We start from the raw sequence: 23,508 nt of genomic DNA, 5'->3' as shown, positions 1-23,508 counted from the left end.
CTTAGGCTCTGATCTGCAATATTATCTGGATCAAAAGAGTGGCTGAAGGGAACTATTGGGGACCAAGTACGTGAGGTGGAATGAATTCTTTTTCTGGTGTTTAAACACAAGCTGTAAGAACAAAATGTTTCTAATTAAGATACCACTAATTTTTCTCTCCATTAATTCCATCTTTCTTCAAAGCTAAGCGTGTATATAATGACTCCACATCAAAGACTCTTTTCTAATGGTTTAGGAGATACAATTTTTATTAGAACCAAGGAGAATTCACAGCCCACAACAGAATAATTTGTTGAAGTTATTTTGGAGTTGATTTAGGAATCGCTCTTCATGAAATGTGATGAATCTTCATTATGGATGCTTTTTTTTTTTTTTGAGACAGAATCTCACTCTGTCACCCAGGCTGGAGTTCAGTGGTGCGATTTCCGCTCACTGCAACCTCCGCTTCCTGGGTTCAAGCAATTCTCCCTGCCTCAGACTCCTGAGTAGCTGGGATTACAGGTGCCCGCCACCAAGCCTGGCTAATTTTTGTATTTTTTAAATAGAGACGGGGTTTTGCCATGTTGGCCAGACTGGTCTTGAACTCCTGACCTCAGGTAATCTGCCCGCCTCAGCCTCTCAAAGTGCTGGGATTACAGGCGTGAGCCACCATGCCTGGCCCATTATATATGTTTTCTAAACCTCCTCCAAAAAGGCTTTCAGCTCTTTTTGCACTTCTTCTGGTTTGCTTGCTCCCTCCCACTGTACCTTTATCACTTGCACGCTCCTCATGTGATATTATATTGATCTATTTTCTTCCCTCTCTCCTCCCATTAGACCATAAGCTCCTTGAGGGCAGGTGTTTAAGCTTGTTCAATAGTATATTTAGTGCCTTGCACAATGCCTGACTTATGATAGGCATTCCACAAAGATCTGTTAAATGAATGAATGAATAATCATACCTCACATTTAAATAGTGCTACAAATATGGTTACAAAGTACTTTCTTATGTTATTTGACTCCCATGATACTCTCCGGCAGGCAGTGGGTTTTATTATTACCCCTATTTATAAATGTGAGACTAGGCTCAGAAAGACTGTGTAATGGCAGGGCAACTAGGCTGCAATTTCTGGAGCTACCAGAACTCATGTCCATGGATTCCTGCTCTGGAGCTCTTTTCTGTTTTCAGAGTGATATGTTTCCTGAGCCAAGTGCCAATGGCAACACAAACTTACTCCCAGTGTCCGTTTACCCCTGCTGCTCTGCCTCCACACTTTACTGCTCTGCTGGATTTCTTCACTTCAAACTTAGCCCTAATTTTTATTTAGGGGTTGCACATTTCCTATATGCAGATGAAAGATGAAAAATATATATTCTATTGTTGATTCTCCAGTTCCTTTGCCTGGGACCTCCCAGCTGTGGTGTGGTACTGTGAAATATGAGGCATGAAGTGGGGGTGACATATGTGAGGGGAGGAAGATGTGGCTGAGTGGTATGGCCAGGGTGTGCTGCTCAGAGGGCTATCAGACCAAGGGCTTGTGATGCTTAGGACTTGGCCGTGGCTCTGAGATCCCTCTATCCACTCTTCCCATCTCCAACATTTTTCTTTAGGGAAATCTGAATAAAATGAACTGGTGGAGTTGGGAGGTTAATGCTGACAACAAGGTTCCAGGATATGCTGATTTGAGTATGAAACAGTGTTTTGGCATGGTGCGGTGGCTCACGCCTATAATCCCAGCACTTTGGGAGGCCGAGTCAGGCAGATCATTTGAGGTCAGGAGTTCAAGAGCAGCCTGGGCAACATGGTGAAACCCTGTCTCTACTAAAATATAAAAAAATTAGCCGGGCATGGTGCAGCACACCTGTAATCCCAGCTACTAGGAAGACTGAGGCAGGAGGATCGCTTGAACCCGGGAGACAGAGGTTGAAGTGAGCCAAGATCACGCCACTGCACTCTAGCCTAAGCAGCAGAGTGAGACTCCACCTCAAAAAGAAAAAAGAAAGAAAGAAAGAAACAGTGTTTTGGGAAAGAGTGGTGTGGTCAAGGTGAGGGTGGCTAGTAGTTAGGGCTCACTTGCTGACACTAACAGTATTTGCTAATTGTATGCAACTGAACACAATTGTATTCAATTCTCTTTTACACACAGCTCTGAGGGTGGAAGCTAAGGAGATGGTAAAAGAGGGAGTCTCTTGATTGGTCTTTAAAGTAAGCAGTCCTTTTCTTGAAATAGAATGGGCAAAACCAGGCTGGGCACGGTGGCTCACCCCTGTAATCCCAGCACTTTGGGAGGCCAAGGCGGGCGGATCACGAGGTCAGGAGTTCGAGACCAGCCTGGCCAACATGGTGAAACCCCATCTCTACTAAAAATACAAAAATTAGCCAGGCATGGTGGCACACGCCTGTAATCCCACCTACTTGGGAGGCTGAGGCAGGAGAATCGCTTAAACCTGGGAGGCGGAGGTTGCAGTGAGCCAAGATGGTGCCATTGCACTCCAGCCTGGGCAACAAGAGCAAAACTCCATCTCAAAAAAAAAAAAAAAAAAAAAAAAAGAAAAAGTGGGCAAAACCAGTACAATTTTACAAATTCAAGAAAGACAGAATATCATATTTGTGAGTGATGTAGATGACTACATCAACAAGTTAAAGGAGGAGCTTTTGCTTGTTGTTTTTGAGTACGCTTCACACACAATACCCAGATCATAAAGCACTAGCAACAATGACATCACTCCTCATGTAGCTACTCCCTTACATCGTTTACCAGAAATACACATTTTATACATAGAAACTTAAAAGCTACACACCTAAGACCCATCATTTAATGAGTACTTAATATGTGCCGTATGTGAGCTTTACATATATTTTACTCCTCAGAGGAACCTTGTGATAACAAGAACTGGTATTATAAATTGACACATAAGGAACTGAGGTTCAGAGAGGTCAAGCAACTTGCCCAAGGTCACACACCTGGGGTAAGTGGGATTCCAGAATTCCCACCAGTGTCTGACAGTGAAGCACATGGCTCCTCACTCTTGGACTAAACTGCCTCATGTGACACACAAACATGTATCTAACCACGGGAAAGCACTCCCTCGTCTGTCTATACCGTAATTTCTTACATTAGTGACACATTCATGGCTCGTATGTTTGTGTGCTTCTCCTACGCCTCCAATTGGATTGCAAACTTCTGGAACGCAGAGGCCAACTCTATTTTTTGTCCCCAAGTCATCGGTCAGTTTAATTGGTGCTCGTTAGAATATCTGGAAGGAAAGACACCATGAAGGTGGCTGGAAAGGAGTAAAACCAGGTACAGAAGGAGGAAGATGGAGATGGGGTATTCACTCAACAATTTAATGTCCACTTGGACCTATGTTAGGCGCTGGAGATATGGTGAGGACTGAGCCAGTCTGTGTCCTTCCCCTCATGGGGTTTCACGTGGAGGTCGGGGTTATGATCAAGGATGTAAGTCACCCAAAGGACACTACTGTGTTCCCAAGCAGAAAAGAAAACCGAGGAGCCAGGCCCTGGCATCTGCAGGGTTCTGGCAGTCCCATAAGGCGCAAAGACATGAACAAGGTGGAAGAGTAGGTCAAGTGAAACGGTTTTATGTGATTGAACTTAGCCGGCCGGAGGGCCGGGGCCGCTGCGATGAGAGATAAAGAGCGTGGGGCGCCGGGTGCGAGGCGGAGATAAAGGGGTGTGGCCCTGGCCCTGCCGCCGGCCGTAACACGTGTCCCTTCGCCTGGCGGCGGGGTCTTCCCTGCCCACCACGAGGAAAAGGGGGCGCACCGCATGGCCCCCCACTCCTCACCACCCTTTGTGAAACGCCCCCAATTGTGCTTCATCTGTGGAGTCAGGTCCCCGCAGGCGGTCGGGGCTGCCCGGATTCCGCGACGGCTGAAAGGTGAGGGCCGCGCGGTAGCAAAGTGTCCCCAGCACCTAGCTTGGCTCCCCTCGCTCCCAAATCCCCTTCCCCTTTTCGCTCAACCCCCGGCTCCACCTCAGCCGCCTTCCTCTCGGTTCCCCTTTCACCTCCCGCGCGGGGCCTGCTGGGCGGGGCGAGGGCTCCCGGCTGCGCGAGAGTTCCGCCCAAATCTCGTGAGACCCGCCTGCCGCCGCCGCTGCGGCCGCCTCTTACGTCTTTCCCTTTGACAAGTCGCTGCTGCTGCAGCAAAAATAAAGGACGCGACCGCCGCAGCCTCTGCGGAGCCGGGCTCGGGTCGCCGGAGCCGCGCCCCACCCCGCCAGCTCCAGAGCCACGTACGGTAACGCATCATCTACTGTCCTCCTGGTCGTGTGTGTGTGTGTGTGTGTGTGTGTGTGTGTGTGTGTGTGTGCGCTTTGCCGGCCGCGCAGGGCCGGCCGGGGCCGTTTCGGGACTGCAGCCGAGCGGGGCTGCTGGGGTCCCGGGTGGGCGGCAGGCGAGCTGGGGGAGCCCTCCCGGCGCGCCGCGGCCCCCCCGGGTCCCCGGCTCTAGAGGCCTCCTGCCGCCCGGGCGCCTCGGAGAGGCGTAGAAGCCGAGGCACCCGCGGAGAGGGCCGAGAGACCCGCCCCTCCAGCGGCTTACAACGTCTGTGCCCCGGCCCCGCGGTGGTCGCGTCTCTTTCTGCTTCATTCCTTTATCTGCTGACCAGCTCCTCTGCCCCGGCTGGGGCTCGGTCCGCGGGCGGCGGCCGACTCCCTCTCAGGGTCCGGGGAGTGCCGCGACCCCGGTGTCCCCAGGCGCCGGCCGCCTTTAGCGGGGTGGAGGCTGGGACGACGTGTCTTCCTCCTCTCCTCTGCCTTTGGGTGGGGGCAGCTCATCATCTGCTAAACCTTTCTCCAAATCTCCCGCCCCAATAAAACAACAAATTATAAAGCCTTTGCAACCGGGAGGCGAGGCGGGGCGCATTGTTTAGTCTTCAGCGTGAGATGAGGATGATGATGGTGATGACAGGAGCTACCCCGGGGAACATGGTGAAATCTGTTCTGTGATGGGTGGCAGGTTACTGGGAGACACGAGGAGGACAGGAGCTTGTACCACCTCTCCCAGGAGGTTATGTAAAAGACATGTTATCTTAGAGAGCTGTGAAACACAGGGACAGATTTGTCTTAGTTTAAGAAATGTCTATAATACTTAGAATATAGAGATAATTAAATGATAGGAATAACAAATCTGAACAAACTAACCCATCTTTGTAATTCCATCTCCAGAGGTGGCATTTCATGGTTAACATTTTGTTGTATTTCCTAACAGACACTTTTTTTTTTTTATCCTTGCTTGGGACTTCCTCATTCTATATTTGTTCCAAAAATGATTTATTTTATTTGAATCAGTTCTCTGGCCTGCTTGATTAAAACTGGCTGCTAGTTCATTATCACTGGCTGAACTCTGCCATCGCTATCTTTTTCATTGGGCCCTTTTCCAAAATGATTGTTAGCTAAGTGGTTTGAAAAATCAAACGTTAAAACATTGTTTGGATCTAGTACCTATGTATGTATTATATTTTTACAATTCTGCTAGTGGTGGTTGCTCAAAATGGGGCAGTATTTGTAGAAGGCAAAGAAACTATGATTATTCATAGTGGGAAGAAACCTGTTTACCTCAGGTTTTATGAAATTGATTTCTACTGGATATTTTTAGACCAAAATTGTTCTGTGACATTGTTTCATAGTGCGTGTTGTGATTAGTGTGGGATGAGTATGTCCCTTTGATATATGTGTTTCCATAGCCTGCGCTTATACAAGCAAAATTGAATGTCCTAGGTGCCTGTCTTATGCATAAATGTACGTATATATGTATATATACACACAAACACACACACACACACACGTATTCTGCACCTATACACATTTATATATCTTGGAAGTGAGTTAAGATGTATTGCTATATTACTTGAGAAAAGATAGCATTAGGTAGGGCAAAGAACAGTCATAATATTTCCCCCAAATCACATGACAAGGTTGTATAGCAGAATGAGATATCTAGGGAGGTTGGAAATCTGGAGCCTTTTAAAAATAGGATAGATTGTCATCTGGGGTTGTTGTTATTGGAATGGATTAAATGGCCTATTAAGGCCTCTTGTAATTCTAAACTTTTATGAATTTTGCTTTCCCTAAGGTTCTTATCATTTTGCTTCTTAAATTTCCAGTCATGCTGTTTGCATGTGACACATCCATTCATTTGCTGGTCATGTATTCCATTTCCAATGCAGGCACCCTGATGTTGCATGGAAGAGAAAGCAAATGTAAATGCGTCACTTAATCTGCTTATTAATATAAACATCTCTTGAAAATCTCAATTTAAAGAAATTTTGGAGGATGTGTTGGTGATTGGACTGGATTGGGTTAGTAGAGGGTGCAAATAATAAATAGTAATAACAATTCCAACGTTCCAAGCATTTTTTCCCCCAAAAAAGTCATACTGAATACTCCCTAATATTTGAAATAGAAAAAAAAAAAAGGGCTGGGTATATTGAAGGAGCTGATCTTTTAAAATTATTAAAATTCAGATTTTCAGATCTTAAAATGATGATAATGATGACATCGTGGCTTGGAGAGTGAGAAGTTTGTGTTAGGATAAAAAGAAACTTGTGTAACAAAACTTGAATGTTATAGTTGGATAACTATATAATAGCAAGTAACAAACTTACTATAATCTGTTGAAGATATTTTTAAAAATTGTAAATAGAACTTTTGGCCAGGCAGAGTAGCTCACGCCTGTAATCTCAGCCCTTGGGGAGGCCGAGGTGGGAGGATGGCTTGAGCTCAGGAGTTTAAGATCAGTCTGGGCAACATGGTGAAACCCTGTCTCTATGGTAAATACAAAAATTTGCTGGACATGGTGGTGCATACCTGCAGTTCCTGCTATTAGGGAGGCTGAGATGGGAGGATCAATTGAGCCTGGGAGAGTGAGGCTGCAGTGAGCTGTGATTGCACCACTCTACTCCAGCCTGGGAGACACAGTGAGACTCTATCTCAAAAGCAAAACAAAACAAAACAAACAACAACAAAGGTCTACACAACTTTGGCTTAACATACACATGAAATACATTGTTAGGAGCATGTATTGCAGATTATCATGATGTTGAAAACATAAAAAGTTGGTCAAATCATTTACAGAGAAGTTTGCAAAGCCAGGAAGGTCACATCTGCTAGCATTTTCTTTAACTATAAAAAGTGAAAAAGAGCATAAAGTAGTTATTTACTTACTAGATGCCAGATCCGATTTTCATGATTTTAGTTTGTTCTGATGTTGCCTACCGGGCTCTCTAAATTAATGGGACTGTTAAATTTCAGATGAGATCCTTGAGCAAGAAGATATGACAGTTGTATCAGATGATTGGTTGATGGATTTTATTTATTTTTAATGATTTATTTAGAAATAATGTTAGACTTACAGAAAAGTTACAGAGAGAGTACAGAGTTCTTACATACTCTTCACCAAGCACCCCCTAATGTTAACAACTTACATAACCATAATACAGTGATCAAAACCAGGAAGTTAGCATTGGTGTAATTCTATTAACTAGACTATAGATTTTACTTAATTTCACTGGTTTTTCCCATTAATGCCTTTTTTTTTTTTTTGTTCTAGGGTCTAATCTAGGTTCCCACATTGCATTCAGTTGTTGTGTCTTCATTTCCTCCAATCTCTGACAGTTCCTCAGTTTTTGTTTTTCACGACCTTGACATTTTTGATGAGTACTGTTATTTTTTAGAACTTCTTTCATTTTGGGTTTGTCTGATGTTTTTTCTCATGATTTGATTGAGGTTAAGCATGTTTTGCAAGAAAACTACAGAAGCGATGTTGTGTCCTTCTCAGTGCATCATATTGGGGGTACATGGTGTTGACATGTCTTTTTGCTAGTGGTATTTTAACTTTGAACCCTTAGCGGTATTCTTCACGGTAAAGTTACTGTTCTTCCCTTTATTGTTCATACATATCTTGGGGGAGATACTTTGAGACTGTGGATGTACAGTTTCTCCTCAAACTTTCTCCCATTGATTTTTAACATCCATTGGTAGATCTTGTCTGCAACAGTTATTACTGTGGTGTTTGGCTAATCAGGATTTTGGATTTCCCTCATTCCTTCTGCATTTATTAATTGGAATTCTTTAAGGGAGAGATGTCCCCTTTCCCTCACTTATTTATTCAATTATTTGTTTATATTAGTGTGTTCTTATGGGATCTCTATTTTCTATGGATTATAATCCAATACTATCATTATTTATTTTGTTGTTCAAATTGTTCCAGCTTTGGCCATTGGAAGCTCTTTCAGGTTGGCCTCTACCCTTTTTCAAGCACTTCCTTATATTCTGGGGCCACAGGCTGTTCCATGCTCATCTTATTTTTCCTTGCACCAGTCCTGGAGTTGACTCCTTCTCCAAGGAGCTCTGGTTTCTTTTATTGGAGAATAGTATTTAAAATCAAAATCTGTACACTCGGTATGTTTATTGGAGTTTTATTGCTCCCAGGACTTCAGTTGGCAGAACTAGGAAATATATCAGTATATTTTATATATATATATAAACATATATGTGCACACATATTATTTATATATATATATAAAAACATATATGTGCACACACACACACATACTGACGTTTCTTTCTTTTTTGAGACAGGGCCTCGCTCTGTCACCCAGGCTGCAGTGCCATGGCGTGATCATAGCTTACTGCAGCCTTGAACTCCTGGGCTTAAGCCATCCTTCCACCTCAGCCTCCCAAGTAGCTGGGACTACAGACGTGCACCCACCATGCCCTGCTGATTTTTTTTTAATTTTTAGTAGAGACGTGGTCCTGCTGTTTTGCCCAGGTTGGCCTTGAGCTCCTGAGCTCAAGTTATTCTCCCACCTTGGCCTCTCAGAGTGTTGGGATTCCCTGCGTGAGCCACAGTACCCTGCCTGTATTCTATATATATTTAAAACCATGGGTTCATATTGACACCTATTCTAATCCAGTACCACAAAGTTCATTCTAACCTTCTCCCTTTCCTTCTGTCTCTGTCAGAAACCTGGCTTTCATGATACAGAGTATACTCACTTATTTGTTGACTTCTAGAATACACATGAAGTGGTTACAGATTGCTAACCTGTACCCTAGTGAAAAATGTATTTACTAATTAGTGTATTTGTATGTAGTTATTTTTGTCTTTAGCCTTATAGTATCTAGTCAAAATAGTTTTCCAAAGTTACTTAGGTTAGTTATTTTCTTTACCACTCCCTTTAGTTTAATCTTATTCATCCCTAATGCATTAAGTTCATTTGTTATTGTTACTATTCCATTTTGGGTTCCCTCCAACCCTAGTTGATTTTAATTATTATTATTTTTTGGCATGTGAAACATTACAGTTACTAAACACTGCTACTACTAAACACTACTGTATAAAAAGGTGTACTGGGCTGGGTGCGGTGGCTCATGCCTGTAATCCCAGCACTTTGGGAGGCCGAGGAGGGCGGATCACCTGAGGTTGGGAGTTCGAGACCAGCCTAGCCAACATGGAGAAACCCCATCTCTACTAAAAATACAAAATTAGCTTGGTGTGGTGGCACTTGCCTGTAATCCCAGCTACCCGAGAGTCTGAGGCAGGAGAATCACTTGAACCTGGGAGGCGGAGGTTGTGGTATGCCAAGATCACGCCATTGCACTTCAGCCTGGGCAACAAGAGCGAAACTTTGTCTTAAAAAAAAAAAAAGGAAAAAAGTTGTACTAAAAAGTGTCACTCTCTCCTTGTTTTTAGTATCTCATTTCCATCCCCCCATCTTTGCTTCTACCTCTTGCCCATGCCCTGTGGGTACACAGTCTCTTTAGTTTCTTTCTTTATTTCTGTTACACAAATGAAAATATATGTGGGTGTTCTCTTATATTCCTTTTCTTCTGATACAGTTTCTTATTGCCATACAATTCACATACCATACAACTCACCCTTTTAAAGTGTACAATTCAGTGGTTTCTAGTATATTCACAAGATGGTGCAACCATCACAACTATCTAATTCCGGAACACTTTCATCACCCCCAAAAGAAACTCTGTATCCATTAGCAGTCACTTCCCAGGTCCCCTTCCCAGTCTACTTTCTGTCTGTGTGTGTTTGCCTATTCTGGATGTTTTGTGTTAATGGATCATATAATATGTGGCATTTTGTGCCTGGCTTCTTTCACTTAGCATAATTTTGTCAAGGTTCATCCATGTTGTAGCATGTATCAGTACTTCATTCCTTTTGATAACTGAATATTATTCCATTGTGTGAATATACTACATTTTGTTCATGCGTCAGTTGAGGTACATTTGGTTTTCTACTTCTTAGCTGTTATGAATAATGCTGTTTTGTACATTCATGTACAATTTTTTGTGTGGACATATATTTTTAATTCTCATGGGTATATATACCTAGGAGTGGAATTGATGGGTCATATGATTACTGTATGTTTAACTTTTTGAGCAACTGCCAGATTGTTTTCCTGTTCCCTTCTTTTTTATGTGGAGAGTATACTATACTCTTTTGCACTTTTTTTTCACTCAATAGTATATCCTGGAAATGACTCCAAATCAGGTCATTCTTTTGAAGAGATATTCCTTTCATTTTCTTCGGTCTTTTTTTTTTTTAAGACACAGTCTCACTCTGTTGCTCAGGCTGGAGTGCAGTGGTACAATCATGGCTCAAACTGTGGCCTTAATCCCCTGGGCTTAAGCGATCCTCCTTCCTCAGCCACCCAAGTAGCTGGGACTACAAGTGTGCACCACTATACCTGGCTAATTTGTTGATTTTTTGAGATGGGGTTTTGTCATGTTGCCCAGGCTGGGCTCGAATTCCTGGGCTCAATTGATCCTCTCACACTGGCCTTCCAAAGTGTTGGGATTATAGGCGTGAGCCACTGCACCCAGCCTATTCTTTTTTACAGCTGTGACTTGACTGTGTAGATGTTTCTTAACCTCTTCAACCATTCGTCTATGTATGGGCATTTAGGTTGTTTCTTATGTAAATAGCCTTGTGCGTAGTATTTTGGTATCGTTAGAACCGTATCTTCAAGGTAGATTTCTGTAAGTGTGATTGCTGGTTCAAAAGTTAAGTGCACATGTAATTTTGTTAGATATTCCCAAATTCCCAGATTTTCTTCCACAAGTGTACCAATTTGCATTCTCACCAGTAATGTGTGAAAGCACCAACAGAATACGTTGTCATACTTTATATATATATATATATTTTTTTTTTTTTGCCAGAGATAAGTGATTAAAAAAATAGTAGTCATTCTGGTGACCCCTTGTGGATGAGTGCTTAATGCTTGCAGATGGTTGGTTCTTATAGCTTGAAAATGAAATACATTGTCCACTAATATTGCATTCATACATGTAGCTTATTATGTGCAGGTAAAGTCCATTAGTTCTGGCCTAGTCAGGATTGTTCATTTTAACATTTTGCATTTAGTGGAAGTGCTGCATTGATTCATAGTACCTGTGCTCTAAAATACTTTTGGGGTTTAACAGAGGATAGCTGAAATTCTAAGACTATTTCTTCCGCTAGAATATGTGATATGGTAGTTATTAGTTCACATTGTACATAGTTATTTTGAGCAGTATATACAGCACGTATTGATACCCATGGTATGGTAGTTATTTGGACCAGTAATGGCAGTATCTTGGAACCTGTCATAGTTCCATAAGGAAGAAGGACAGTCGTAATGAAAATTAAACCGTGAGTTTAAAGTTCTGGGTTAGGGCAATCCTATTAGATTTTAGCGGTGCCAAAAAACCAAGACAACATGAAGAAATCCCCATCTTTTAGGGTAACACGTGCTGCCCAGCAACACTGGAAATTTAGGTTCATTCCCAGAAAGAGCACTGCTCCAGGTACTTGGAACACATTAATTGAAAATCAAAGATTCTGGCACTTGATGAGTTTATATTCCATTCGTTTTCTTTTTAAGAAATTATTATTTGGCCGGGCGTGGTGGCTCACACCTGTTAATTCCAGCACTTTGGGAGGCTCAGGTGGGTGGATTACCTGAGGTCAGGAGTTCGAGACCAGCCTGGCCAACATGGTGAAACCCCGTCTCTACTAAAAAAACAAAAATTAACTGAGCATGGTGGCGGGTGCCTGTAATCCCAGCTACTTGGGAGGCTGAGGCAGGAGAATCACTTGAACCCAGGAGGTGGAGGTTGCAGTGAGCTGAGACCCACCGCTATACTCAGCCTGGGGGACAAGAACGAGACTCCATCTCAAAAAAAAAAAAATTATTATTTTTCTTTTTTTTCGTGGTTTTCTAATGAACTGATGTTCCCAGGAAAATAGATGCTGAGTGTGAATGGAACCAGTAAAGGCCTGGGATAGTCTTAAAATACAATCACCTTTGCTGCTATAAAAACTTCAAATAATACTTCATTTCACTGATTACAAAATAAGCCCACGAAAGTCACAGGATGGTAACATATTGTTCACCAGTCTCTTCTCTCTCAGTTTATTTGTTTATTTCAGGCTTACTTACTTATTTATTGTATACATTTAATGTGTACACATGATGTTTTGATATACATAGTGAAATGATTGCTGTATGTAAGCAATTTAACATACCCATCATCTCACATAGTTACTTTTTTTGTATGTGCTAGGAACATTTAAAATCTACTTTTAGAAAATTTCTGGTATATAATATGCTAATATTAATTATAGTGCTCTTGCTAACTTTATTTATTTTTTGAGACAGAGTCTTGCTCTGTCACCCAGGCTGGGGTGCACTGGCATGATCTGCGTTCACTGTAACCTCCACCTTGGGTTCAGGTGATTCTCATGCCTTAGCCATTGGAGTAGCTGGGTGTGTGCTGCCACACCTGGCTAATTTTTTGTATTTTTGAGGAGATGGGGTTTTGCCACGTTGGCCAGACTGCTCTCGAACTCCCGGCCTCAAGTGATCTCCCTGCCTCGGCCTCCCACAGTGCTGGGATTGATGACAGGCATTAGCCACCGTGCCCAGCCCTTATGCTATATTTTAGATCTCTAGATTTATTCATCCTACATAACTGCAACTTTGTTCCCTTGACCTGCATCTCCCCCACTCTCCCAGCCACTGTTCTAGTCTCTGTTTCTATGTATTTGACTTTTTTTTTTTTAAGATTCCACATATAGAAGAGATCATTTAGTGTTTTTTTTTTTTTTCCTACGTCTGACTTGTGTCACTTAAGACAGTGTCCTCCAGGTTCATTTGTTTCGTTGTAAATGGCAGGATCTCCTTTTTGAAAGCTGAATACTATTCCACAGTGTGTTTGTATCACAATTTCTTTATCGAGCCATCCACTGACAGACGTGTAGGTTGGTTCCATATCTTAGTTAGTGTGAATAATGCTGCAGTGAACATGGGAGTGCAGGTCTCTCTCAGAGGTGCTGCTTTTATTTCTTTTGGGTTAAAACCCAGAAGAGAGATTGCTGGATCATATGGTCGTTTTCTTTTTAATTTTTTTTTTTTTTTTTTTTTTTTTTTTGAGATGGAGTCTCACTCTGTTGCCCAGGCTGGAGTGCAGTGGCATGATCTCAGCTCACTGCAACCTCTGCCTTCCGGGTTCAAGTGATTCTCCTGCCTTGGCCTCGTAAGTAGCTGGGACTACAGGTGCCTGCCACCACGCCCGGCTAATTTTTTTGTATTTTTAGTAGAGATGGGGTTTCACTGTGTTAGCCAGGATGGTCTCCATCTCCTGACCTCGTGATCTGCCCACCTTGGCCTCCCAAAGTGCTGGGATTATAGGCGTGAGCAACTGCGCCCAGCCCTTTTTAATTTTTTGAGAAACCTACATACTGTTTTCCATAATGGCGGTTCCAATTTACATTTCCACCAACAGTGTTCAAATATTCCCTTTTCCCCACTCCCTCATCAACACTTATCTCGTCTCTTTGATAATTGCCATCCTCACAGGTGTGAGGTGATACCTCATTGTGGTTTTGATTTGTGTTTCCCTGATGATTAGTGATGTTGAGGCATTTTTATGTCCTACTTGGAGAAATATCTATTCAAGTCATTTGCCCATCTTAAAATCAGGTTATTCATTTTTGTTTTTTGCTATTGCGTTGTGTGAGTTCCTTACATATTTTGGATATTAACAGATACATAATTTGCAAATATTTTCTCCAAATCCGTAGGCTACGTTTTCATTTTGTTAATTGTTCTTTTGCTATGCAGAAATGTCTCTCATTTTAAATTATTCCCAATAGTAGTAATGGAATAATAATAATGAAATAATAGTAGTATAGTATAGTTTCTTTTTTTCTTTCAACTGGGTTTCATAAGAGAATAAACCCAAATGCCCAAAGACATTTGGACATTTGTTATATGTAAATAATTAACTTTTCTCCAATGTAGGATGACACTAGTTATGTACCATCCTTGTGAGAATTGAGAAAGTATCCACTCCGACCGTTGTCAATGTTCTGAGGTTCAGATAACAAGCCCCAGTTGAGAAAGGTCATGGGCATTGTCATCAGTTAGATCTGTTCTTTCCCCCACCTCCTTCTTCCTTCTACCAGTTAGGTAGAATGATGTTAGGCAAGTCTTAATCTCTTAGTCTCAGTTTTCTGATCTATAAAATGGGAATAATTATAGTTGCTACGTCATAGGGCTTATGTGAGGATGAAATAAACAAAATCTTCTACATCTATATTTATTTAGTTCCATGACTTTAAATACTATCTATATGCCAATTGACTCACATTTATGTCTTCAGCCTAAACCCCCTCCCCAAGATTGAGTGTCATAGTTCATCTGCTTGTTCTCACTTATACGTGGGAGCTAAATGATGAGAAAACGTGGACACACAGAGGGGAGCAACAGTCACTGGGGCCTATTGGAGAGTGGAAAATGGGAGGAGGGAGAGGATCAGGAAAAATAACTAATGGGTACTAGGCTTAATACCTGGGTGATGAAATAATCTGTACAACAAATCCCCATGACACGAGTTTACTTATATAACAAACTATCTAATAGACATCTCAAACTAAATTTGTGCAACACAGAAGGTATGATTCTTATTCTCATTATTTCCTCTGAATCTGCTCTTAGTATTAATAAATGGCAGGACCATTCAACTAGTTGCTCAGGCCAGAATCCTAAGTGATCTATGATTCTTTTTTCTTTATACCCTTTAACCAGTCTATTAGCAAATCATCTTGGCTCTATTTTCTGAATACATTTCTAATCTGATCACATTTTGTCATCTCTGCCTTATTCTGGTTTAAACCACCACCATCTCCTGTGTGGGTAATTATAATAGTCTCTTATCTGGTTTCCTTGTTTTCTCACTTGACCTCTTATAGGCTGTTTTCTACTTCATAACTAGAATGACCTTTTCAAGTGTTAATCACTCCTTAATACTTTAGATGACATCTAAATTAAATTACAATTATTATTAAAAAAATTTTTTTTTTGAGATGGAGTCTTGCTCTGTTGCCCAGGCTGGAGTGCAGTGGCATGATCTCGGCTCACTGCAACCTCTGTCTCCCGAGTTCAAGCGATTATCCTGCCTCAGCCTCCCTAGTTGCTGGGATTACAGGCACATGCCACCACGCCCGGCTAATTTTTGTCTTTTTAGTAGAGATGGGGGTTCACCATGTTGGTCAGGCTGGTCTCGAACTCCTGGCCTTAAGTGATCTGCCCGCCTTGGCTTCCCAAAGTGCTGGGATTGCAGGCGTGAGCCACAGCACCTGGCTATTTTAAAGTAATTTAAAATACAGAAATTAAAAGAATAGCCAAATTCCTAGCCATGACCTGCAAAGTCCTACATGATGTAGTCCCTGCCTCCCTCTCCTTGTTTATTCCACTTCTGCTACATTGAACTATCCGTATTCCTTGACCGGGCCAGGCAGACTCCCAGGGTTTAAAACTTGTTCATCCCTTTCCTCAAGTTTTTGCACTGCTGGCTCGCTCACATAATTCAGGCTTCTGTTTAAAGAGAGTGCCTCAGACTTCACCCCTGTAGAGAGATCTTCACTGAATACAGTATAAAATAGTGGCCACTCCCTACATCCCCTATCTCTCTTGCTTAATTTTTTTTTATGGCACTTATGCTTCCTGAAATAGAATTACTTGCCTACCTGGTTATTATCTGTCTTCCTTACTAGAATGTAAACTCCATGAAAGCAGGAACCTTGGATATGTTGTTTATTCCACTGCCTAGAAAAGTCCCTAGCATGTGGTAAACTAGGAGTACAACTCCAGGAAGTTGTCTGTGGAGTAAAACTGTCTCTAAATTAGATTATCTGATTTTTTTTTTTTTTTTTTTTTTTGGAGACAGGGTATCACTCTGTCTCCCAGGCTGGAGTGCAGTGGTGGGATCATGGCTCATTACAGCCTTGACCTCCCAAGACTCAGGTGATCCTCCCACCTTGGCCTCCAGGGTAGCTGTGACTGCAGGCGTGCACAACCACACCCTGCTACATTTTTTTTTTTTTTTTTTTTTTTTGAGACGGAGTCTCACTCTGTTACCAGGCTGGAGTGCAGTGGTACGATCTCGGCTCATTGCAACCTCTGCCTCCTTGGTTCAAGTGATTCCCCTGCCTCAGCTTCCCAAGTAGCTGGGACTACAGGTGCATGCCACCATGCCTGGCTAATTTTTTGTGTTTTTTTAGTAGAGACGGGGTTTTGCTGTGTTGGTCAGGATGGTCTCCATCTCCTGACCTCGTGATCTGCCCGCCTCAGCCTCCTAAAGTTCTGGGATTACAGGTGTGAGCCACTGCACCCGGCCCCCTGCTAATTTTTTTAGGGATGAGGTCTCACTCTGTTGCCTAGGCTGGTCTCAAACTCCTGGGCTCAAGTGATCCTCTCACCCCAGCCTCCCAAAGTGCTGGGATTATAGGCATGAGCTAATGCACCTGGCTAGTTCAAGTAATTCTTAAGCTAAAGGAGGACTGTTGCGTCAGTTAAACAATGCTGTGAATTCTTTGCATTGAGTACTTACATGTGAAATGTTAGAATTTAGAATTTATAACATTATCAAGAGCATATAATTGTTCATCGAGTGTGCTAAGTAATATGTGAAAACAAAACTTGAATTTTTAGCTCTTGTTCTGGTTGCAAGTGTTTAAGCTATTTGGTTGTCCCCTAATGATAATGGTAGTAATGTTAATGTAGTAGTAATATTTCCTCTTGTTTCTGGTAAGTTATTTTTCCTCACCCTAAACTCCTGATTTAAAGTCTCTGTTAAGCTGGGCATGGTGGCATGCCTATAGTCCTAGCTACTTGGGAGGCCAAGGCCGGAGAACTGCTTGAGCACAGGAGTTCAACACTAGCCTAGGCAGCATAGCAAGACCTTGTCTCAAAAGCAAAAAAAAAAAAGGATAACGTCTCTGTTGCTTTTGATTTTTTTGAGATACATTGTTGTTTTTAAACAAATACAGTAGTATTTTTGGAAGGCTTTTTAAAGTTTTGCCGTATTTTAAGACCTTAGTCCCTGTACCATAAAACTCTTTGGTGATGGCCACTTTTATGTGATATAATTCAAGTAAGCAGCCTTGATAACTGATAGCTTTGGAAATAAGTGGTTAACCTAATTTAGAACTAGGAAGATTATATTTCAATGTTAATATAATTTAAAAGCATCGTGGGCCGTTATCTTTTTTATGAAGTATCATTGAACTTTGTTATATAAACAAGTATTCAGTCATGTATAATGAAATGTAGTCAGTAATATGATCATAGTATCTGCTTTCTCAAAATTTGCTCATTCTTTTGGAAAGAATGAGGGATGGAGAATGATGGAAAGATTTGTGTAATTTAATGATGGTGGTGTGGTGGGGGAGTAGACAGATGCACATATAAAGGAATAACACTAGCACACTGAACATTTACTGTGCAGTCACTGTTCTAAGAAGTTTCATGTATTTTTTTATTTTTAAATTGGCAGATAAAATTGTATGTGTTTCTTGTGTGCTACATGAAGTTTTGAAGTATATATACATTGTGGAATGACTAAATCTAGCTAATTTACATATACATTACTTCATTTAGTCATCATTTTTGTGGTGAGAACACTTAACATCCACTCTCTTAGCGTTTTTCCATGTATTATTTAACGCACGTTTAAACTTATGGGGTAAAACCTTATTTGCAGATAAGGAATTTGAAGCACAGAGAGGTTAAGTAACTTGCCTAAGATCATACAGCTAGGAAGTGATGCAGACTGGATGAGAATTCAGAAATGAAAAAGTATTGGTGGAGACTAGCGGGGGCAGAGCATAGACATGGCCAGCCTCAATGACATAGTTTTGGCTGATATAAAACCCCATCCAAGTATTGTCATGTGGGCAGGACCATGATATATGGGTGTTTAGGAATTCATGGTGACAATGAGACGGAACTTCAGAGACTACCTATTGCTTTTGATTTCTTAAAGCATGTTTCTAGTTCTGTTTTGCCAAGGAGAGGAATAGATGTTAGAAGAGAACAGTAATTGGTGTAAGGACTGGACTTCGCTATTAAAAAGTGAATATTAGTGAATCTTTATGCCTTGAAATACGAAGCTTTTCTTGGTAGACCTTGAAACCTAATGATATTAAGGAGCAAGGTTAAGCAAACTGTCTAGAGTGCAAATAGAGAATAACAACTTACATTTATTTATAGTTTTTTAGTTTATAAAATACTTTTGTAAACATTTTCTCAATTGATGTGAATAACACCTCTGTGAGACAGGCAGGCAGATGTTATTCTTCCATTTGACAAATTTCCATGGAAGAGAGAGGGAGCTGCCTTAGGAATGAGCCCCTGAATAATCTCAACCTCTAGTTGTTCTTTTTTTAATGATGCAACCAGAAATGAACTGGTTCTGGTTCTGCAACCAAAGCCTAGAAATTGCTATTTCTTTGTAAAGTTGCCAGAGTATGAGTAGTGGTCTTCTATGTTATATGGTACTGCAGGTTTGATCTCTAAAGTAAGTGATTGGAAAGCTACTTAATCTGGAAGCAGAAGTGCTTGGCATTACGAATGGGCCAAGATGGCTTATGGTAATTGGCATGTTCTTAAATAATGTTTGTTATACCAAAAGCCTAGGCGTTTTACATAAATTTAGATTAAAACTATAATTCTAATGGCAGCACTATAATATCTTTTAAACCAATATTTTAATTAAAACCTACTAGTAGGCTGCAGTAATACTGAAGTGGTTTTGACTGTATCATGGATTAGTATAGAGGTGGGGCACTTTACTCTTTAGAAGTTGAAAAAGTCTGGTAGCTTCTAAAAAGGCAGATGTGTGGCAGTAGTGAAATGTTGATAAAAGTTTAGTATGTCCCATTTCTCTTGTTCTTTTGAGAATAGTTTGAAATACTTTGGTTAATTTAAATTGGTCTAAGATATTAAGAAGGATTTTTCAAAACTCTCAAAGCTACGCCATATAAAGGAATAAAATCCAGTATGAATTCACAGAATCACTTAGCTTTAAAGTAATTGATTAGTGACAAAATGTGACTTAGTTTTGCAAAAATCTAAGAAATTGGTGAATATTTTATATTTTTATATTTGTATTTAAGATGTCTTTCAGTTCTTTCTGTTATTTTTTCCTGGTTCTGTCTTGTACTGCCTCCTTATCACCTCCCTCTTCCTTTTCGTCTGCCATCTGTCGGTTTGGCTCCTTATTTCAGAGTAGGCAGGCAGGAAAGGGTTTTTGTACACAAGATAAAACTAGTCCTGTTTGGGAGCTCAGTGAGCCGGAGTGCTTTATGCAGTAACTCTGCTGACAATAAATTCCAGAAGTACCACAGGCCCGTAGGACTAGAAAGACAGCAATGATTCTGCAATATTGTCTGCAATTTTTTTCTGTGACTGTTGCTTTATTTAATAAAAAAATTTAAAAATAAATAATACTTAAACACTTTTTTTCACAGAGAGCTATAAATTGGTTAGATATTGTTAACAGACTTGCAAATAAGAGTAATTATTATATAGGAGAGCTTAGCATGTTGATTACTTGTGAAGTTCATGTCAAATGATTCCTTATGGTATTCTAGAAATATAATTTGATGTTAGTAAATTAATACTCACTTGTGCCTGACTCTGGATTAATCTGTTATGGGAATAGGTAGATACTATGATAATTCAATTCCCATACAGCATTTTTTCTTATCTTTTTATTATAGTATATTTTAAATATATATTAATATAAAAGTAGAGGGAATAGTATAAAGAGCTCCCATGTACCCAATATTGAACTTCAAGAATTATCAACTCATAGGCAGTCTTGTTTCATCTATATTTCTATCTAGCACCCCTCATCCCCAATCCTTGGATTGTTGTTGTTATTATTATTTGAGACAGAGTCTCGCTGTGTCACCCACACTGGAGTGCGGTGGCGCGAACTTGGCTGACTGCAACCTCCAACTCCTGGGTTCAAGCGACTCTTGTTCCTCAGCCTCCCAAGTAGCTGGGATTACAGGCATGTGCTGCCCCGCCCGGCTAATTTTTGTATTTTTAGTAGAGATGGGGTTTTGCCAAGTTGGCCAGGTTGGTCTCGAACTCCTTGCCTCAGGTGATCCACCTGCCTCGGCCACCCAAAGTGTTTGGATTACAGGTGTGAGCGACCACACCCGGCCTCTGGATTGTTTTAAATCAAATCCTTGACATACGTAATGTTTACCTTTCAGATATTTCAATATTGATTTTTAAAAGATAAGAGTCTCTCTCTATCTCTTTTTATAGCATAACCATAATAACATTATCATACCAAAAAATGTATAGCAAGTTCTTAATATCAAATATGAATCAGGCTTCATATTTCTCTGGTTTATAGATAGATATAGATCTATAGTTTATTTGCTTGAAGTGACATCCAAATAAGGTTCATACTTTACAGTAGTTTGGCATGTTTATTACATCATTTTAAATCTTCAGACTCTCTTCATCTCTTTTTTTTCTTATTTTTTAAAAGAAAGCAGGTTGTTTGCCCTGATAAGTTTCCCTTAGTCTCATTGCATCTCTGTAATGTCAGTTAACATGTTCTTCCTGTCTCCTGAATTTCCTGTAAATTGATAGGTTGGTTTGTATTTTTTTTTCCCTCTCAGTAAGAGTACTTCATAGGAGTGATTTTTGTTTCCATCGGGAGATATGTAAGGTCTTATGTCTCTTTGTGATGTTAGCAGCTGTTGATGATAATTGCTTAGACTTCTTAATTCATCAGTGATTGCAAAATTGTGAAATTCTATTGTTCCTTCTTCATTCATGTGTTAGATGGCATTTTCTTTTTTAAGTATTTCTTCAACCCTGTAAGTTGTATGTTTAGGACACTGTATGCCAGCACTGGTACTGGGATGGTTGGCAAGGTTCTGTGGTGGAATTCCTTTAAAGGAAGAGTGCAAGTCTTCATTATTGATAATTTGGGAATGTTGAATAAATAGACTTTATTTAAAGGATGTTGGTAAATAAATAGGTTAAAATCTCATCATGACATAAATAGCTTGTGACTTAGAGTATGGAGCTGGTCACTGATGTTTGTTCTTTTTAAGAGGACAATGTTGATATTCAGAAATTTCAAAAGTAATTTGTGCAGGGCAGTAGTTACTAGTTTCTTGAGCCAGATTTCTCAGCATGAACTTGAGAACAGACCTTTTGTGTGAATCAGATTAATAAAATATTGAGTTTACATAAGACAGCATATTTTTATTAAAAGCTGTCAAAGAACTGGAGCAGCAGCATTTCCCAATGTGGCTCCTTGACAAAAGGGCTCTGGAGTCGAATAAACTTGGGAAACAATGTGTACTTTATTCTCTCTTGGAATGTCAAGTACATATTAACATGTAAAAGACTTACAGTAAAGAAGCCTGTTTAACATTAAGTTAGTATTTTCCAAATGTATTTGATCTCTGAACCTTTTTTCCTCCTTATAACATCTTGAGGAACTAGTGATCTGAGGAACAAGTTTTGGGAAATGTTAGGTGATATGGTTTGGCTGTGTCCCCACCCAAATCTTATCTTGAATTTTAGTTCCCATAATCCCTACGTGTGGGGGGAGGGACCCGGTGGGAGGTAAATGAATCATGGGGATGGTTACCCTCATGCTGTTTTCCTGATAGTGAGTTCTCATGAGATCTGATGGTTTTAAAAGGGGCTTTCCCCCCTTTTGCTAGGCACTTCTCCTTCTTGCCCCCATGTGAAGAAGGATGTGTTTGCTAACCCCTTCTGCCATGATTGTAAGTTTTCTGAGGCCTCTCCAGCCCTGTGGAACTGTGAGGCAATTAAACCACTTTCCTTTATAAATTACCCAGTCTTGGGTATTTCTTCACAGCAGCATGAGACCGGACTAATATGTTAGGTTAGAGGATTTGAACAGAGTAAAAAAAATATATCCAACCATGAAGAGTGTGTTTGACTTCACTACAGTGATGTGGAGAAACTTTTGATAGGTACATAATAAGATATTTTTCAGTGAGAAAAAGCCAGAGGCAAATGTTGGTTCATTGTTTCATCTTAGCCTGTAAGCATTACACTTTTAGAGAGGCAAGGTTAGAAAAGGACTTCATCAGTCACTATGTAACATTTACTACATCCAGGCACGGTTTTCATTACTTTACACAACCTTCTGCAGTAGGCATACTCTTGTTATACCTATTTTATAGATGAGGAAACTGAGGCACAGAAAGATTAAGTAAATTGTTCAAGGTTACATTGCAGAGTTAGTGACATAGCAAAGCCAGGATCTAAACCTAGGTAGCCTGGCTTCAGGTTTCATGTGCATAGTATAGTCACTACTCTACATTGCAAGATATGGAAGGTGGAGAGCGTGAAATATAAATTAGATTAAGAGGGGATTTAAAGTCTTTTTGGAGGGAACGGACATATTTAACTTTTAGACAATCAGAGCCATAAGAGAAGAATGTGGAGAGTTGGCTACGTCCTAGTGAAGATAGAAAGCATGAAGACCTGGGAACCATTATCCATAAAACAAGGTATACTTCTAGGGGAGGTAGATTAGATGCAGGTAGAAGGCTGAGTTAAGAGGACACCGTTAATACAGAATTTCAGATTTAGAAATGCTTTGGAACTCATTTAGGACCCCACTCATTTTATACATGAGATCTGAGGTTATACAGTTTTATTCATGAACTTGTAATAATCATAGCTCACATTAGTACATTGCATTAAAATACTTTCATATGAATTCTTATTTGATCCTCTTAACAACTTTGAGACGTAGACAGGTAGGTTTCATATTTTCCACAGCAGAGCTGATTCTTGGATTTAAATTTTCTGCATCTTGAAAGCTAATGTTGGCCGTGTGTGGTGGCTCACGCCTGTAATCCCAGCACTTTGGGAGGCCGAGGCGGGCAGATAACTTGAGGCCAGGAGTTCAAGACCAGCCTGGCCAACATGGCAAAACCCTGTCTCTACTAAAAGTACAAAAACTAGTACAAAAAGTAGCTGGATGTGATGGTGCACGCCTGTAATCCCAGCTACTTGGGTGGCTAAGGTATGAGAATTGCTAGAAACTGGGAGGTGGAAGTTGCAGTGAGCTATTGTGCCACTGCACTCCAGCATGGGCAGCAGAGCCAGACTGTATCTCAAAAAAACAAAAACAAAAACAAAACC

At 40.7% G+C, this 23,508-nt stretch overlaps 1 protein-coding gene across 28 annotated transcripts in view; it reads left to right on the top strand.

Moving 5' to 3' along the window:
* Positions 1-23,508, top strand: part of HERC1 (HECT and RLD domain containing E3 ubiquitin protein ligase family member 1) — a 285,017-nt gene that overhangs the window by 55,723 nt on the left and 205,786 nt on the right. For 16 of the 28 annotated variants that reach the window (XR_010151727.1, XM_054667637.2, XM_054667646.2 and 13 more), the window contains exon 1: positions 4,070-4,242. The exons of 2 other annotated variants lie outside the window; for them this stretch is intronic. The gene's annotated coding sequence lies outside the window, so the exon portion shown is untranslated. Of the gene's footprint in view, positions 1-4,064; positions 4,243-23,508 lie in introns of those variants that run through there. 10 more of the 28 variants (XM_054667648.2, XM_063795113.1, XM_054667645.2 and 7 more) reach the window with 2 other exon arrangements.

The sequence above is a fragment of the Pan troglodytes genome, chromosome 16, assembly GCF_028858775.2.
Source record: "Pan troglodytes isolate AG18354 chromosome 16, NHGRI_mPanTro3-v2.0_pri, whole genome shotgun sequence".
In the NCBI taxonomy this organism is placed as follows: Eukaryota; Metazoa; Chordata; class Mammalia; order Primates; family Hominidae; genus Pan; species Pan troglodytes.
Note: the sequence above shows the minus strand (reverse complement) of the source record. Positions and strands in the feature narration are given on the sequence as shown.